General features: G+C 42.2%; 1 long non-coding RNA gene across 1 annotated transcript; it reads left to right on the top strand.

Annotated features, from left to right (window-relative positions):
• The first annotated feature begins 902 nt into the window (after window positions 1-902).
• On the top strand, window positions 903-11,598 carry LOC116672370 (uncharacterized). The gene is made up of 3 exons (XR_004327538.1): window positions 903-915; window positions 11,438-11,439; window positions 11,486-11,598. It is a non-coding gene; the product is annotated as an uncharacterized LOC116672370 (long non-coding RNA).
• The last annotated feature ends 3,685 nt before the right edge of the window (window positions 11,599-15,283 follow it).

Below are 15,283 nucleotides of genomic sequence, written 5' to 3'. Positions count from 1 at the left end.
AACTTGAGTTATCTCAAGACACTTTACAGATAGAGTAGGTCTAGAACACGCTCTATAGATTACAAGGACCAACAATTCTAGTAATTCCCTTCAGAGCAGGCATGTAGTGTGACAGCGGCGAGGAAAAACTCTCTTTTAGGAAGACTCTTGGTAGGCGGTGTCTGACGCGGCCGGTTGGGGGTGTGATGAATAGAGGCAATAACAGTCACAATAAAGATAATGCAACAGTGAGTAGAAATAGTAGTTTGTGGTAGTTCATGGCCTAGCAGGGCACTGCAGGGCGTTACAGGGTGTGGCAGGACGTAGCCGGGGACCGCAGAGCACACCACGGATGTAACAGGGCATCGCAGGATGTGTAGCAGGACCACGGCAACAGCTGCAACCAGGATTCTGGTGCCTCCCTAATCCAAGGAAACATGCTGGTGGGAAAAGAACATAAGGACTCTGGGTAATGACTCCCCAGAGCTAGGTTAGTAACAAGCATTTCTGGGACATGGATGCACGTAAATAGAAAGATAGAGGAGATAGGAGCTCAGAGTGTGTCAAAGGAAGTTTAAAATTATAACAGCAAGAGAAACAGGGTAAAGAGAGGAGGGTGTCGGGCTGGAACTCTGCCCCGCCGCATCGGGCTGTACTGGCCTGCCTCCCTCTAGTTTGATTATATTATTGATTACAACTATGACACCCACTAACAGATACACACTCTGTTTTATATCTACCACACAGCGTTAGAATACGCCCAACAAAGTATGTAGATTATTATAATATATTAACAGTCATATAGGCTTCACTCTTTTATAATAAAATGTTGTGGCGGGTGAGCTCAGTTGGTAGAGCAGGCGCACACATATGAGAGGTTTACTCCTCGACGCAGAGGCCGAGGGTTTGACTCCCACCTGCGGCCCTTTGCTGCATGTCGTTACCCCTTTCATGTCTTCATCTGTCATTGGAAACTAAGGCCTAAAATGCGCACAAAAAAAGAAATGGAGAGATTTCAACCTCTCCTTGGAGTAGCGAGCTCCTTTCATGTTAATCAGTTCATATGTGGAGTTAACCCCAAATTACAAAACCTCACACGTACAAAAAAACTAACCCAGACACACCAAAGACCTTAATCCTCACAATCAATACACGTAAACAACCATCTGCCACACATGAAACAATAGACTATCGAGGCAACACACAGGAAGAAGCGAGGCGGACATGTTGAACAAAACACTGCGAACACAGACTGTATGAACACACTGCCACCCACAGTGGTTAACACCTGGGTTTAGAGACAGGAGTGCTCCGTGTTCAATTACTTTTACACTTTACTCCGAGTCTTTACTGCGTGTCCACAGTTTTTCATGTTTTGTTTCATGCACTTCTGAGTTTTCTGATAAAGGCCAGGCAGAGTATACAGTATAGAGTTCACCTTTTCTGATGATTTTTTATCACATCAGAGACACTTTTTTTCCAGGCTTCTGTGTGTTCTCCTAAAAGCCGAGCTGTACGTATGGATTTCCTGTCAATGACTTCACTCACTGAGACACTTTTCAGAGAACAAACGGGACAACTTTCACTAAATGTAATACCCTCAATTCCCAAAAGATGTTGCTCTTGCACCATGTCTCGAATCTTAGTTCTCTCAGTGGTACACAGACAATATTCAACCTTTTTAACCTTCAATTGGGTTTACTTCAGACAGCACTTCTGACACAAGCTGCCTGGTATACTAAACCACACTTATCTCAAGGAGCCTAATAGACCACACTGCTCACATGAGGGGCCTCGTCTTGGAATATCATACACGGTAATTCTGCCCAATTTAATTCCACCCAGATGACTGACACTCACAGATCCAAACGAAATTTAGTTTTTTGGTCCAAATTGTGAGAAATTCTGTCTAAAAGACAACAGCTCACTCTTTGAGTGCAGAGTCTGGGATTGTCAAAAGCCGCCAAAAAGATCTAGTCGTCTTTAGGTTGATCTTCACCATCATGTCGGGGCCATGAAGGTTTAAGTTTCAGTTGACCTGGTTTTGGTCTGGCCCAGCAGCCAGATTTTATCTGACTCATATTTTAGTCACTTCAAAGACTGCTCCTTTAAGTTTGTGTTTGTTTGAATGGTAAAGGCCCTGAATCTTACTCCTTTACTCATTCCAAAACCTATCTTACACAGAGCTCCACTGTAGTCTCTGCTCTCCCTGGTCATGAGAGTCTTGTATTCAGTTTGAATTGTTTTCCGGTAATCCTGTACTGCCTTTGGTATATTTACTTTTTATCATGTTATTTAAGCAGTTGCACATTTTTGTATATATTCAAAAATGTGTTCTTGTATTTTGTGCTATCATTATTTCATGTATATTGCATCCTAGTAATTTCGTAGTAAATCTATCTATCTTTAACGTTATCAAACCAGATGGTGTAATCATGGTCCAACAGAGAGCAGAGAGACAAGGTCAGATAATTACTTTAAGGCTTCTTCCTAAAATATCTTACACTACACAGCTAACAAGGCTGAACCTGTTTTGACAGAATATTCAGTGTTTTGTATTAAATGCGTTTTGACCTAACAAATGACTGAATTATGGATCATTGAAGATGTTTTGTGACAGAGACAGAGTGTCGTACACAGCCTTGTTAAGAAATGTACCCATGTTGCATTTTATGTTGTCTTTGTCTGCGTTTTGTTTTAGCCTGCTTTGCCCGCCAAGCTTTCATAAGTGCTTGCTCAGCTGCATTTTCCTGAACTTGTCCCCCTCAAAAATGGATTCAGACATTGAAAATCTATTCACTCTGTTCTTATGCTGCCTGAGGGGATTCAATTTGTGGAGAAAGAGAAGACACAGAGCTTGACCAGACCCTGAAGGCCTCATGCCAATGTAATCCAGGCAAAATTCAGTGACAAATGAGACAGAGACAGACAGCAAGGAGACATGAATGTAAACATCTGTTATTCACAATGTCAGGACACAGAAGGAGGATTCTTTAGATTTGACTGTGTGAAGTGATTATGTGAGGGAAATGAAGGCAACACACAGAGACATTTTACTATCCTCATGCATGCAGCCTCACCTAAAAGAACCAGACTAACAGGCGGCAGTCTAATGCATTGTCAAACAGCAAAACATGTATTTGTGTGGACTGTGAAATGATAATTTGGGAGGGCTTGGAAATGAAAGACTGTACCATTTAAAACGAGACCTCCTTTTGAAAATAGCACCTTAGCTAGTAATTGGTACACCCAGAGGAGGTAAGGTTAACTATGGGGCTTTAATGGAAACGGCTTTGAAATTTCAGGATTTTGCAGTAAATTATGCACATGTTGTACATATTGTGCCCACAGAACTATAGTCAGGATAATCTGAGTTATCTTTGATCGGGATATGTCGTTTAATTTCCACAAAACAAGCTTCAGGACTACATTTTCTCAACTACATAACGTTACAAAAAAAATGCACATTCTGTTTCAAAAAGATGCAGAAAGACTGAGAAGAACCAGGAAAAGAGATTGTGTTTCTGTTTGTTTTTTCTGTTTTTCATTTCAAATATTTATTATTATAAAGCTTCATTTCAAAAATCAAGTTGCAAATGGTTATTACAGTGCTTCTTTTTACAGTGTACTAACAAAAATAATAAAGGGGAATAAGGATAAATAAATAACAAACTACTTATGTAGTTGTTTTTTGATGTTATTATTGTTGTCATCTCCGTGTGTGCTGTCTCCGATGGCCGCCCACCTAGGGCCCGGTTCTGTTCAAGGTTTCTTTCCGTTAAAGGGGAGTTGTTCCGTTTCCTTCCATCACCAGGGCTTGCCCATGGGGAAATGTTGGGTCTCCCTGTAAATCAAAGAGAATGGTCTAGATGAAAAGTTTCACAAGATAACGTCTGTTGTGAGCAAAGCAAAGCACAGCTAAGCGGCAAAATGCTTGTCAAAGTTCAACATGGTTCAACTTTGACGAGACAACCGCAGACGGCCGAAAGACTGAGACCAGAATAACTTTTGAGAATGGAAATCTTGTGCAGCAGCATATGTGGGATGGCAAGAAAACAACTCTAGAACGAGAGCTTGAAGATGGAAAACTAAATACCGCGGTGCGCTGTGACGTGCATTCACATTCACACAAAAAGTAAGCACAGACTACACGTGGATCCGCAACCGGAACATGGACCAGAGGTTGATTTTGGCCGTCAGCGATCTCCCAGAGCTGTTGTACAGAGACCTTCGACGCAAAACTATATATTTCCACCAAAATAGGCATAGCCAGATTTGTAGCTTATTATAGCCTCTTAATTAAAATCATTCAGGTTTGTTTTAGCTATGTGAAATCCACTGAAATACAATCATAACTATGTTACAATTTTGTCTCAGTTACTTTGGTGCATTTGTCAAATCGTAAGTTGCATTTGCACAACAGTTGTTGTGGTTCATGTTCTGTTCCCTGTTATTTGGTTGGTTTCCTGTTCCTGTCATGTCCTAGTTTCCTCCCTTGTCTTGTGTAGTTGTTGTTCCTGCCTTGTGTTTTCCCGTGAGTGTCTGTATGTTCTGTTTCCTGTTTTATTTTGATAGTCTGGGTTTCTGTCTAGTCTAGTGTAGTTTTACTTCCTGTGTTTTCCCGCCCCTCTGATTACCTGATGTTGTTTACCTGTTTTCCAGCCCTTGGGTCACCTGCCTTGTGTTTCCTCGTTACCCTGTGTATTTCGTCTTTGTCTTCCCCTTGTCCTTTGTCAGATCGTTATGTGTGTGTGTGTGTGTGTGTGTGTGTGAGTGTGTTCCTGTTGGTGTGTTCAGCCTTTGTATAGTCCTTGTAGCTTTGTTGTTTCTGTTTTTGGTTATTCTTTTCTCTGTGGGTTTTTTGGGGGAGTTTGGACTTTGTTTTTTAACTCCCTCAAGATGGAATCCATGTGTTTTCTACATTTTTGTCTCGTGGTATGTACACTGTTTATTTTAATTTTGTATAAATCCTTGCTACAAACTTTCTCCTGTTTGCCTCCTGTGTCTCTGCATTTAGGTGCTCAGTTCCCTACAACCGTCACAACAGTGAGAGCATTTCTTCAAACAATTGGTGTGAACTGCACCGCATAGCGACTGACATGCAAAAGTGTGTATCTTGCTGGAAATCCTTTTTCCAAAGCAAGTATTTATACCAATGACCCGATCAAACAAACAAGTTCTTACGCTATTGTTTATACTGAGACGGTGGAACTGCTTTGTGTTGTCCATGTTTAACAGCTCACTCTGTAAGTATATTCTAATGAACAACGCACATGAAGGGGAGCACTATTCCCTATGTGACAAAGTTACACATTATTGTAACCAGAGTAAGAAGAAAGTAAGAAGTAAATATGTTTGGACTGATTTGATACTAGTCATGCTCATTTTCATAGTAGTTAACATGTAGGTAATTGCACGCATGCATTAAATACAGTGTTTTCCAGAGTATGATTGAATGTATAAATTCAGGGTCATGGCTTAGCTTTATTTTACCCAATGACAATATCTGCAGACCTTATGTATGTAACATGGTAGTATTGAATTGAAATGCAACACTTTCATTAGAAATGAAAACCCATTCATAACCCATCCGGAAAATCGCAGCCCCGACACTCAGCAGCCTGCCAAATTGCTCCCTATTGAACCAAAACTACCCCTGGAACCGGTCCCAGTGAAAGCGGAGCTCTTTCACCAGCCGGAATTCCCTGCTCTCTGGACCTGATGGTCTCGTGCACCCACACCCCTCTTGCTGCTGCCCTCCTCTGTACAGTATATCCTCACAACCAGGGCAAGTGCCAAGGCTTTCTTTTGGCTGAAAGACAGGAACATCTTTGCCACCAAATCGCTGTGTATCCTACACAATGTCGCATGTACTACACAAGTGAAGTTAACAATGTACGCCGAAGTGATGTGCATTTAAATATTGGTGCATGTATGATGTAAATGTAGAAAGTCTTGCCTGTTTTGCGGCAAGCACAACAAATATATTTTGGGAATAGGACACAACCTAGCGGCGAGCGCAACGCATGCCTCGCACAGTGTGAATCAGCTATCCCACTGTCAAAGGGATGTTGACTCTGGCTGTCAATAAAGCTATGCAGTGGTCTGCAGCCTGTGTCTGATCTGTTGTCTCACAACGCCATGAGGTCAAAAATCCCCCCCGAAGTTAAATAACTTATATTCAAGAGTACATAAGTATGTTTTCATTTCCTATCAAAAGGTATCTGGAAGATTACAGTACCACAATATTTGTTGCGCACATTCAGGCTGTCCATTTTAAGACGTTCCATGAACATGCCTTGCATGGCTGGGAACTATACACTGGTCTGACACTTGAATAGAAAAAGAAAGTGCTCTAAAATGCATATATTGTCAGTAAAATATATAAGGCAGGTTTTCTCCAGCATGTATCCATGACACCACATGTATTAGACACCCACCTTAACCCTGCATCATGCTCACAGGCTTTCTCCTTTTGGGAGGACACTGTCTTCTGCTGGTCAGGTTGACCAGTACCTCTTCACTAGCATGGACCACGCCACAACCATGTGTTAAAGATTTAACGAACATTATGAATGTGCAGATAGATAAATTGAGGTGGATGTTGTCTGATGGCTGGTCTGGGAGGATGTATGATGACCGGGTGGAGGAGACTCAGAGTGGGGGTTCCGTCTCAGAAGCAGTTTTATATATATTATTTATAGTTTACAAACCCTCAGACGGTACCTAGATGAGACCTCAGGGAGAAGTGCAACAGGAAGGGATGAGGGGGAAGATGGATGGATGGATGAAGGAGGGGAAAGGGAGGGTGGGTCAAGCAATCAGAGACACGATCCTGGCTGATGTAGGTTTGTCTGGTGATCAGAGGTGTGGTTTTAGGCGTGGCCCCGCTCCTGAACCTAAATTAACAAATTAACTTAATTTATTATGTGGAGTACTGTCTGTAGCCTAAACTTTCAATCAAGCTTCAGCTGAGCTACTGAACCGGTATTGGGTTATTTGAGTCGGGGTTACTTTCGAGGCAAATACATTTTTACAATAAAGGCTTTGAAATATATTTCAAATGTAATATTATAGTTTGTTGGAAGGAATAACTTTTCAAAAAAAGAGGGGGGGGAGGTAAAGTAGGAAAAAGTTTGTGCAACCCAGCCATAATGTTTCTCAGCAGTTGAAATCTCAGTGATTGTAGTTCTTCTATGATCAAAGGTTTGAGACTACACCACAACCAGGGCATGACACCTGCTGGTCTGGAGAGTCATTATTGACTTTTCCATCAGTCTGCATCCCCCTCAAACCTCTGAAAATGCCAGCTTATTGTAGTTTGGGGGCTTTTCTTTTAAACTTGTAGTTGATGTTGGTCCTCCAAATGAGCAACCCACAGCCGTGGTGTCGTGATGTGGGGTTTGGATGGAAAGGGACTGGAGGCTATATGCAATCGGCACACAGCAGGGTGAGGGGGTGTGAGGGTGGCTGGCTGGATGTCTCCTTCCACTTTCCCTGCTGGGAGCTGAGGCTGTGCATACAGACATACAGTTCATACATTTCTATGCATCTGTACATACAGTACATGTCAGCCTCTGAAGTGAAATGTGTGTTGGAGACGTAGTTTTGATGCTTAAAGAAATTGCATTTCATAGAGATGAGCATTATTTAAATGAAATTACAGAGTGGGCACCCTCAAGTGTTTTTCATTTATTCCTCAAGGGTCCATGAAGGCACCTCTCTAATTTCAAATTGTGCAAACTGCACCTGGGCTTGCTCCCATGGAGGCATCCAATTAGGGAGTGTGCGGAAATGATTGGGGTGGTTTTCTTTGAACCATCCTCTTGACTTTAACAAAAACCTTTCCAACAGCATGTTGAAGCAATACATTGGTGTTACACTGGTACAAGTTGTTCCATCGTGTTCCCCAGTTTAAACCATCTCTCAATGGTGCTTAATGTGCACTAGGAGTGGGGGGGAAAAAATCGATACGGCATCATATCGCGATATTTTCTTTGGCAATGCTGTATCGATACACAGACGCCAAGTATCAATCTATTATTAGATATGTGTTGGTCATTTTGTCTGCTTGTCAATCCCATTTTGCAACATAAAAATTAAAGGGAGATGAACAGAGGAATTTATCTTTTTAGATGAAACAGATGTTGACAAAGTTTCCTTTTGGGGACATCATTTGAAATTGTGAATAAATAATAAAATTGCAATCTATCGCAGAATATTACAACGTGTGTAAAATTGAAATTATGTCTTATCATGACATAAGTATCGTGATGATATCATATCTTGAGGTGTCTAGTGATTCCCACCCCTAATGTGCACATTAATTAACCACTGAATATATTACAGACACAGAACTGTTGTCCTCTGCATATGGCAAAGTGCTCCTTAAGAACCAAAGTTGTCGTTTTAAAGTAACTATTGAATGCATAGCAAAAGAAGCATGGAATAAAGTAATTCAATTTAGGATGAAAAAAAATAAAAGACCACCAGTACAAGGGTTACAGAGGCATGGCCTGGAATACAGAACAGCCTGGCAGATGATTGATGTATAACAGCATGCATTGCATTAAAACTGGTGCAAGTCATTTATTAATTAATTTATAGTCCAACAATTATGCTGTTCAACCGTTTACACTGCAATGGGCCTGCTGCAAATTGCAATCTATAAACTACTCTACAGAGACTATATATTTAGTCACATATGGTCTGCTGCACATTATTTGATCTTTTTCTTCAGCACAAAAGGTGTTTCACCAGTAGGGGGAGATAGAGGTATCCCGCAGAGTCAGTTATTGGAAGACAGGGATCTCTTCAATTCTTAAATAACTGTTTTTCCAGGTATTTATGTTTAATCATCTTTCATGTTCTGGTTTGTTTTCTAGCTCATGATTGTATATATTGAATGGACGGAGTTTTGGTTCCAGCTCGTGCGTGCTGCCTGTTGTTCTTAGTTTTCAGAGGGAGTCAAGTGATCTGAAGGTGAACTCTGTAGCAGCTGAAAGTGAATTTGATCAGATTTTAATGTTGTGAAGAAACTTGCTTATGACTAGAGGAGAGTTTCTGCTTCGGCTGCTATGAGCCGAGCTTAAAGAAGAGGAATTATGACATTGCATCATTGAACCACATGCATAATATCAAAACATGTTAATGGTCGAAAATAAACCAAGAGAGAATAATGTATAATTAATAAATTGTACTGTGTGATTACGGGTTGTTTTGATCAGTTTATTCTCTGTGCAGTACTTACTTCTGGTTTTATTATAACGAATGTTACATGTGAATATTTGTGCAATAATTGTAAAAAGGCAAGTTGAAGTTCTGACGTGTGTTTCAAGAATTTTTATCACGCTTTTTATGTTACGTGATCTATTACACCTAATCAGTAGTTGGCCTCATCAGGAGGAGTTTGCCGTCGGTGCCCAACAGAAGCTGCAGCCATAATGTTTGTTGCTAACAACACTAAATTCTGCATGACAACAAATATGAAGTAATTGTTTCGCCACATTAAGTGCAGTGTAGATATGAGTCTCTCATAAGAAGGGATGTCATGGCTGCTTTCTGTTGCCTTGTCACAGCGACAGGGAAGAGATATTACCAACGCTGTGGAAGAACTCCCAAGTAATCACTCAACATATTACGATGTGTCAGTGCAACCTCACACATCATTGTTTTCATTAGTTGTACTCACATAATGTCATCTTCATTGTCCAGACAGATGGTAAAGCAGTCAGTTGCAGTGGCATCCATTATTCAAGTTTAATTGCAGCCCCCAGATTTCCGATAAAAAAGCACCAACAACGCCTTTCTGTCTGTTTTGTGTGGCCTTGTGTTTTTTGGCCTACGTGTCTTTTCCACCAAGTGTTGCCTTACAGTACTTCAGGGGTGACTTTAGCACCCCTATAGAACCCCTTTAGCACCCCTATATATACAGTATATACATATACATATTCAAAGATTTGTTCTCATATTTTACTCTCATTTATTAATATTATTATTTAATGTATATTGCATGTATGTACAGTAGATTGTATCCTAGTATTTCATTTGCATTTATGTTCTGTGCTGTGTGACTGATTTTGCCGCTGTAACACTGTAATTTCCCATTTTTTTGGATCAATAAATATCTATCTATCTATCTATCTATCTATCTATCTATCTATCTTATAATACAAAGTAGATTAAAAAGTCTGTGTGTTTGGGAAGTGGTTGTACCGTGCCTTAAAAGTCTGCAAAGTCATTTCAAACCTAAATAACCATTAACGGGTCAGTTCAACTCTCCCATGAAGATATATCTGAACAGTGGTGGATTTAGCCATTTGGGGGCCCAAGGCAAAGGTATGTATGTGTAATGGTGAATAGGCAGGTGAAGCTAATCTATGGAGAAGTAAATGTTGGAGAGGCTGCATACACTTCTTTACTCCAAAATGAAGATGGAAAGCAGAGAACACACAAAGTGTAGCACGACACAAACTAATAATCACGATGGAACCCTACAGAGAAGACGGTTTCAGATAACACCTGTCTTTGCCAAAATGCCCGGAAAACCAGCACTGTTCATTCTTTTTTTTAAGATCAAATCAATATTAATAGAACCAGCAAGACAAGTAGTTAGGGTAACTCCCCACAGTCATATACTTAGCAAACGTTGCCAAGATGAATAATTGATTTTGATTGTATGTGTGAGTGAGTTGGCATTGCACTTGAAACTGAACATTTGAAACATTCTACAAACAAACCTGTGTACATGATTTTGTGTACGTGTGTGTGTGTGTGTGTGTGCGTGAGTGCGTGCGTGCGTGCGTGCGTGCGTGTCTGCGTGTGTGTGTGTTTGCGGCATAGCCGTGAAGTGAGAGGATGACAAAAAAACACAGCAGTCAACTCTCCCTTGTCTTTCTTTCTCTTCATCCCCTTCTTTTTCTGTTCTTCTCCTGCTTTTCTTTATGAAACAACGTGATGTCCTCTTCATTCAATATGTCTTTGTTAATGTTATCCTCACCTGGCGCCACCTCACAGCTAGCTGCTGCTGCTGTAGCGGCACGTTCAACGCTATAGACGCTGTATTTGGCAGCGTTGCCAAATACTTATTGCCGTCTTTTCGTTTTGGTTTTTGCTTGGGTAACTTTATTTTATTAGCTTTCATTCGCTTCATTTTTGCATTTAGACTTGTCTTGCCTGGTCTCTGTTTGTGTACTTCCCAGTCCTCCTGCCACTGCCCAATCCCAAAGTGAGTCCTGAGGACTAAGGACAAAGATGTTCCTGACACTTGCCGGTTTGGGTCGTTTCATTTTAAGTTTGTTGCTTTCCACACGGCCACGGCCAAGGAGACGACTGCCTGATTCCACATTAATTCAAACTCTTGTTTTACATGCTGGACAACAGGTCCTTTCTGTTCCGTGGTCATATATGTTGTACCGTTGTTCATCTTTGTAATTTTAGGATTTCCCCATGGTCTCAGCGGTAGACGTAGAACTTTGGGTAATTCCCTTTGGCGATGTTTTTGTAGATACAGACTCACGGAAAGGGCTCAGTAAGCGTGTACTCCAACCCGCACGCCCTTTGAAATTCAACATCGGGACAACCCTAAGCCCTTACAGATTTCACAAGAACGGACACCAAAGTCTGTGAGTCTGTGAGACTTTGGTATAGGGAACCCTGTCCTGAACAAACTTTGTCCAGCAGTGTTTTTCTTTCCATCTCCAGCAAAAAAACAGCACACCTTCGACGTTCTGTGTGTTGCACAAGGTCACGGCAGTTTCCTGCTATGACGACCAGCCGCTGCTCGCCTCACGCATGACTCGGTACTAATCTGCAGTGGAAGGAGGACGGACGCCGCAACTGAGTTGAGTCGAGCCAAGTGGAGTAGTGGAGCAGGTACCATGTAATGGAAAAACGCCATATGTTAAGACTGCCACTGTATCTGAAAGAGACTGTATTTGGCTTTGGTGAGAGTCATTTACAGCCAGGTCTGATAAACATCCGCCAGCTTTAGCCTAGGTAAGTTAGATTTGAAGTTCTGCATGGCGTGAAAATAATGAGTGACATAGTGAAAAGATGTTTAAATTTTTATCAACTTGTTCTGTTCTTTGGTGGCAGTAGCTCAGTCCGTAGGGAGTTGGGTTAGGAACTGGAGAGTTGCTGGTTCAAGTCCCCGTATGAACTAAAGTACGGAGTGTGGACTGGCAGCTGGAGTTGCCACTTCCTCTCCTGGGCACTACCAGGTGCCCTTGAGCGAGATATCCCCCCAACTGCTCAGGGCACTGGCTGCCCGCTCACCCTGACATCTCTCCATTTGTGCATGAATAGGTCCTGAGCATGTGTGTGTCAGCCTGTGTGTACTGATTGCTAGCAAACGGAGTGTAAATTGTAATTTCCCAAGTGAAGAACAATAAACAGTATAAAATAATCCTTTGTAGAAATAAGTAGTGACTGAATACTTATCCTAAGAGCCATTTATGTGTGATTACAAGGCCTCACAGTAACCATTTCCAATGTGTCGACAGCATTATTTTTTATAATTTGATCTTGACAGTACTAGAATATTATATTGTTAGCTAATGATTTCTGCTCTAGGAAAATCCCAGCATCACTAAACTAAACCCAGAATCTATAGACGCCTACAGCAGATCATTGCTTGTCAGCCATTAGTCAAAATCGCACACATCTCTAATTTTGACAAGTTATTGATACTGCACATTGGAAATCTTTGCTTTTCCATTGATGAACACTGGTGTAGTTACAGTCACATAATTCAGTATTTCTACTACCATGTTGGTTCAAAATGATTTAATGAAATACACAGCAAGCACAGTAGAATAACTTTTAAAAACAATTATGTTAAAAGGGTTTCAGGCAGCCCTAAAGCTCTGATCCTAGAATCACCCCTGGTGTATCCGTCCATCTTCTTCCGCTTGTCCGGGATCGGGTTGCGGGGGCAACAGCTCCAGTATGGGACCCCAAACTTTCCTTTATCGAGCCACATCAACCAGCTCTGACTGGGGGATCCCAAGGCGTTCCCAGGCCAGGTTGGAGATTTAATCTCTCCACCTAGTCCTGGGTCTTCCCCGAGGCCTCCTCCCAGTTGGACGTGGCTGGAACACCTCCCTAGGGAGGCGCCCAGGAGGCATCCTTACCAGATTCCCGAACCACCTCAACTGGCTCCTTTCGACGTGAAGGAGCAGCGGCTCTACTCCGAGCTCCTCTTGGATGACTGAGCGTCTCACCCTATCTCTAAGGGAGACGCCAGCCACCCTCCTGAGGAAACCCATTTTGGCCGCTTGTACCCTGGATCTCGTTCTTTTGGTCATGACCCAACCTTCATGACCATAGGTGAGGGTAGAAACAAAAACTGACCCGTAGATAGATAGCTCTGCCTTCTGGCTCAGCTCTCTTTTTGTCACAACGGTGCGATAAATAGAATGTAATACCGCGCCCGCTGCGCAGATTTTCCAACCAATCTCCCGCTCCATGGTCCCCTCACTCGTGAACAAGACCCCAAGGTATCTAAACTCCTTCACTTGGGGTAAGGATTAATTCCCTACCTGAAGAAGGCCCTCCATCGGTTTCCTGCTGAGAACCATGGCCTCAGATTTAGAGGTGCTGACCCTCATCCCCGTCGCTTCACACTCTGCTGCGAACCGATCCAGTGAGTGCTGAAGGTCACAGACCGATGATGCCATCAGGACCACATCATCTGTAAAAAGCAGCGATGAGATCCTGAGCCCACCAAACTGCAACCCCTCCCCGACCCGAATACACCTCAACATCCTGTCTGTAAATATTATAAACATTATTGGTGACAAAGCGCAGCCGTGTCGGAGGCCAACCCTCACCTGGAACGAGTCCGACTTACTGCAGAGAACCCTGACACAGCTCTCGCTTTGGTCATACAGAGATTGGATGGCCCTGAGAAGGGACCCCCTCACCCTATACTCCTGCAGCACCTCCCACAGTATCTCCCAGGAGACCTGGTCATACGCCTTCTTCAGATCCACAAAACACATGTAGACTGGTTGGGCATACTCCCAGGCCCCCTCCAAGATCCTTGGGAGAGTGAAGATCTGATCCGTTGTTCCACGACCAGGACAAAATCCTTTTAACCCCTGGTGTACTTCATCACAAATTCTTTTTTTCTTCTTCTTCTTTTTCAACTTTCAGCAACTAATTCTTACTTCAGTATTGTTAGTACAAATGGCTCAGAATTTCTAGATTTTGTTTCCCTTCTGATAGTTTACAAAGTAAAGTGAGTTGAGTTTGAGTAATGTCTTTCAGCTTCTCCGGCCCCTCTATTTTTTATTGAGATATTGACTTGACACCAGAATGGATTTCAGTATCCATCACACGTGTGTGTTTGCTGAGTTGGAGGGTGCTGAGAGATCTAGGGCAAAGCACCCGCCAGCTCTGTTTCTCTATGCACCACAGAGTCCTCATTTTTCAAGTTGGATAGAAATGTCTCAAGAAATGTTTCACTGTATTAACTTTAACAGAACAATGCAATTGATTCAAATAAAATGGAGATAGCATGGCCCGTAGAATGGTTACAAATAGTACAGGGTTGTGACAAGGATTTCAAAGTACTGAGGTTGTGAGACAGTCCCACCCCCCAAACATATCATCATTCTTTATTATTTGGTTTTTACATACATCATTAATTTATTTATTTTGAATTAATTTCATACTTAGTGTGGGAGTTAGGCAGGGGTGCTTACTTTACCCAAGCCTAGGACAACAGATGCAATGGGATCCAGTGGACCCTGTTTACACATCTGGACAACCTGTGTTTTTGTTTCTATGGAAACATGGCTGAACAACAGTGTACCGGACTCCGCTATCTAGCTAGCAGGCTTGCGAGCCTTCCGAGCAGATGCTGCTCTGTCTGGCAAGACTCGTGGAGGTGGGCTGTGTTACCACGGATACGGACTGGTGCAGACATGGGGGGGGGTTTATCCAACTACTGCTAACCGCTGGTGGAGTTTGACTGTTTAATGCCGACCATTCTGCATTCCACGCAAATTCACGACTGTGTTTATACTCTGTGTTTACACCACTCCAAGCGCTAATGCTACCAATCGCGTTAGCTGAACTTCACGTATCTCGTTTTTATGTAATGTCATTTTTATATATTTTAAATGTGTAACACCACTTGAGACCCGGTGAAACATTTCGTGTATATGGTTGAAATGACAATAAAACACTTGAGTTGAGTTGAATGCCTCGCTGTCTGTCTGTGGATGGTAGGCGTGGCTTGGGAGTGGACTCGTGGAGTAGCGAAGCAAGTGCATTCTGGAATTTGGTGTCTTTCATC

Source organism: Etheostoma spectabile, chromosome 22, assembly GCF_008692095.1.
Source record: "Etheostoma spectabile isolate EspeVRDwgs_2016 chromosome 22, UIUC_Espe_1.0, whole genome shotgun sequence".
NCBI lineage: Eukaryota > Metazoa > Chordata > Actinopteri > Perciformes > Percidae > Etheostoma > Etheostoma spectabile.
Note: the sequence above shows the minus strand (reverse complement) of the source record. Positions and strands in the feature narration are given on the sequence as shown.